Here is a 4,761-nt window from a genome sequence, read left to right as displayed (position 1 = left end):
TTGCAAAGCTGTTATGACAATTTGTATTCCCATCAGTAGTATCTCTTTCTTGGGCTTCTCAAAAATTTGGGGTTGTCAGCTTTGAGCTTTTAGCCATTCTGGTCAGTGACTCATAGTGGTATCTCATTGTGATACTAATTTGCATTTTTGGGATGACTAATGGAGCACTTTTTGTGTGCTTCTTAGCTATCTTCCTCAGTGAACTGCCTATTCAAGTCTCTTGCCCAGTTTTCAAGTAGGATCCTTTCCCTTGTTTCATTAGTGGCTTGTGCAAATTGTCAAAACACTTTGGATATAAGCCCTTTATAAGATATATATGTTGGGACTATTTTCTCCATGTTGTGTCTTGTCTATGCATATTCTTAGTGGTGTCTGTTCATAAGCAGATGGATTTAACTATGATGAGGTCCATTGCATTATTTATTTTCTTCTACAGTGATTAGTTTCTGGGTCCTGCCTAAGAGATCTTTGCTTGGCCTACATTTACAAATGTTTTACAGAAAACATGTTTTCCTCTAGAAGCTCTGTAGTTTTAGCTTTTGCATTTATGTCTTGGGATGTACCTAAACCAATTTTTGTATTTTAGGGGATGTGTGGAGTCAGGATGCATTTGAAAACTTTTCATTTTGACATCGATTTTATTTGGAGTGTTGGTCAAAAATCAATTAACTGTGTACCTGTGGATCTATTACAGTTTTCTATATTCCCTCTTCTGTATTTTTCAGTTACAGAGTTTCCATTTGTTTCTTCATTATAGTTATCATTTCCCTGCTGAGACTTTTACTCATTGGTTCCTTCATTATATTCATGCTTCTCTTTCAATTCTGTAGCATATTTGTTTCCAATTGCTGTATTTAAGTCTTTATGTGTTAACCCCATCCTCCTTGCCATTTCTGAACCTACTGGTACATTTCCCCCTTGGTTATGGGTCATGTTTTCTTCCTTCACATATCTAGAAATTTTGCATAGAAGTCTGCCATTTGGTTGTTAGGTTGTTAAGTGTCTTGGTTTTGTTTACCTTATTTCTGGGTTGAGTTTTGTTCCATCATGAAGTTTGTTTACTTACAGACCAGAATGAGCTTCTTAAGGCTCATTTTTAGGCCTTGTTAATATAGGTCTTGTAGAGCTACATGAACCATTCTCCTAATATATGGCCTTACTGGGTTCTGTGATGAACATCTGGGGACTTCAATATGGTCTCTCCGCTCTGGTTGGTGGGAACACTGTGTAAGGTCTGGTAGTTCTCCATCTTACAGCTCCTGGAAGGTGTTCTGTGCCAAAACTTGTAATGTCTCAATCTGAGCATGCAGCATTAGTATTCAGTCATAATCTCAGTGAGAGCTTTGTGCAATACTCTGGGCTCTGTCTATGCCCAGTTCCCTTCTCTCTACTATACTGCTTGCAAAGTGGGGAACATAAAAATCCACAACTCAGCAAGACTTCCACATGCTGTTTGGATTTCCCCTCCCTTTGCCATAGACTGTAAAGTACCTCCATACCAAAATCTGGGCTGATCTTTGACCCCACCTTGACTGTTTGCCTTCTCTCAGGCCTCACAATCCTGGTAAGCTCCTCACAGCCAAGACCCTTATCCTGTAGTGGATGGAGTTGAATGGTCAGAGGATATCTGGTGTCTGGGGAAAAGGCTGGTGTAGACGGGGTCTGGAGTGATGGATAGAGGGGCAAGAAGAGGGAGCAGTTCCACAGAGAAGTTGTATGGGGTTATGAAGTTCCTGTGGTACCCATGCTAACTTTGGACTTCTGTTCCACATGTGAAGTAGGCAACCAGAATCTCAAATGAAGTATCACTTCCCCAGAAGTTTTTACAGGAGAGGGATAACATGCTCATGTGTGTGAACTAGAGAAGTCAGTGAGAAAGCAGTGTTGGTGATGGACTAGAAGGAGCACTTATGTTATATCAGAAGTGGCTACCGGGATCCAGCTGGTGAGTGAAATAAGTGTTATCTACTGAGGTTGGAGGAACATCAGAGCTGGGAGTCAAACAGATTCCTGATGGACAGGATCTCTTTGCAGTTTGACTTGGGCCAAACTTCTCCATTGGAAAACAGCATTTTACCTAGCCATCTCCCACTCCTTAGAGGGAGATATCTTTCTCAGCTAGTATCTGCTTCTCTCTAAATCAAAGATACATGCCATGGGGGCATTCGATGTCCCCCAAGAGGGAGGGCCTAGGTTCTGTCTGGAGGCCATGTACTGGTAGCTGCCTTCTTGTGTGAGTTGACCTGAAAAGGCTCAGTTCTGCCAAGGAGTATGTGAATACCACAAACTCAGGCAGGATCAATTTGGCCCAACTTTGCCCCATTAGGTCATCCCAATTTAGGCCAGACACCTTGCTTACAGTTGTCACTGCTAGTGACAAGTGTCTTACTGGATTGTTCACAACCTCTTTGCCTACAGGGAACACTTCTGTGTCATTCCCTTCAGGGATCCTGATCACGGGCCTCCTCATACATGCCCTCAAGATTTGAAGAAATTATAGTCTGGTTTCTCTGTGGCTTACAAGAGCTTTGGGGAGACAAAAAGAGGCCACCAACAAGAACACAGAGGAGGAGCCTAACCTCAGAAGCCCATCAGGAGGCAGGTGACAGATCAACACAGAACAGCAGATACACAAGGCCAACACCAGCCAAACCCTAGAGTTTCCTTGGCAACTAGGGTCCCAACCCTCCCATGATATGTGGGCAAGCACTACAAAGGCTTCAGAGCTAGTGCAAAAAAAGAAAGCCAAGAAGTTTCTATAATATCCCCTAGGATATGAATTCAAGGGAAATAAAGCTTTCCCAGGTGTATTAGGCTCCTTGGGCTGTAGTAAAAGTTACCTTGAACTGGGTGGCAATTTCTCAAAAAACAAAAATTTATTGTCTCAAAGTTCTGGAGGCCAGAAGTTGGAAATAGAGGTGTCAGCAGAGTTTGTTCCTTCTAGAGATGCTAAGAAAGGACCTGTTCCATGTCTTTCTCCAAACTTCTGGTAGCCTTGGTATGTGGCAGCACAAAACCAATGTACACAAGCATTATCTACCTGTGTATGTCTCTGCATCAAAATTTCTACTTAAATTTTTTTAAGGTTTACTTATTTTTTAGAAACAGAGAGAGTGTGAGCAGGGGAGGGGCAGAGAGAGAGGGAGACACAAAATCCGAAGGAGGCTCCAGACTCTGAGCTGTCAAGTGCAGAGCCCGACAAGGAGCTCAAACACACAAACTGTGAGATCATGAGTTGAGCTGCAATTGGACGCTTAGCAAACTGAGCCACCGAGGCGCCCCTCAAAATTTATACTTTTTAAAAGAGCATGAGTCATATTGGATTAGAGGCCCAAACTACTCAATTTTAATAAATTACATCTGCAACGACCCTATTTCAAAATAAGTTCCCATTCTAGCAGAGAGGGTATGCCTCACTGGTAGAACATTTAACGGCAAAATAAGTTCACATTATGAAAAATTAAGGGTTAGGACATCACCATACAACTTTTGGGGGAACACAATAAGTCCATTCTACTAGGTAATCCAAAATATAGCCTCAAAGATTATGGCTCAGATATCATTAACCATAGTAACAGATACAATTAATTTTTAGCAGACTATTCCTTTTTTTCTCTTGGGAGGCAATCCGCATGGTGGTAAGAGTCCAGTCTCTGGCACCAGACTGCCTGGGCGTCTGTCCTAGATTTTCCATTTATAGTTTTCACTCTCTGGCCTTGTTACTTTACCTGAATAACGGGAATGATACTAAAATCTAGGCTCATAAACATTAAGAGTTAAAACATGTGTCTTAAACAGTTGGACAAGAATGTGAGGCAAATCTCCTCCTGAACCCGATACTCATTGTCACTTGCAGATCATTCTCCTCCCCCCTTCCCTAAAAAACACCAAACTTTAACCATCCTGTCATCAGACTCTGCTAACTTCTACCTTTCCCTGTAGTCATTGACTAACTCCAAGTCAGTATCCCTCTTTTCTTGCAGACTATAGCTCCTGGATGAATGTTTCCTCTCCAAGCCATGAAGAGGATGGTTCTTTCCTTCCCTCTATCTCCTGTTTATCTTTCCTCTTCAGTTCTTCTTCCTTTCCTGGCCCTGAAGTGTTTCAGTTCTCAGGTTCCCTTCTCTGCCTTGTGTTTAGTTCACACTACAGTCTCCCTGAATAATCTCGTTCTGGCTTCAACTATGACCTTTAACAATGTCTTCCAAATCTCTACCTCTAGCTTCTAACTCTCTCCCAAGTTTTCAATACAAATTTCTAAGACTACTGAAAATTCCATGAGTATCTTATTTTTAGTGTGTCCAAAATCAAACATTAAACATTATTTCCCTCACTACCCTTGAAATCCCTTCCTAAAAAGTAAATACTTCAACTACATCTCTTCTCTCCATGCTTTGCAACTGTGCATCTCCATTGCTAGGATTGCTTTAATGTAAATTTAATCCAACAAATATGTAGCAAGCATCCACTACAGTGTCACACTCTATCCATTTAAGTCCCAAACCTGTACTGGCTGCCTCTCGTATACTGGCTCTGTTTGTCTTCACATTTCCCTCTAATGACAGCCCTGGTTCTCTGTGCTCCTTCTCAGTAAAACTCTTCCATAAAGTCATCTGCACAGTTTTTCTCTTCCTCCTTCACTCACTCCATGGGGACCACTTGAACTCCTGGCAGTGGTGAAGGGGTAAAGATGCAGTAGGGAAAGAGGAAGCACATGGGCCACATGAGGATAGCCTCAGGGTTACAGAGTCCCAGGCCTTC

This window comes from Leopardus geoffroyi, assembly GCF_018350155.1.
Source record: "Leopardus geoffroyi isolate Oge1 chromosome X unlocalized genomic scaffold, O.geoffroyi_Oge1_pat1.0 chrX_random_Un_scaffold_50, whole genome shotgun sequence".
Classification (NCBI taxonomy): domain Eukaryota; kingdom Metazoa; phylum Chordata; class Mammalia; order Carnivora; family Felidae; genus Leopardus; species Leopardus geoffroyi.
This window is presented reverse-complemented; position numbering follows the sequence as displayed.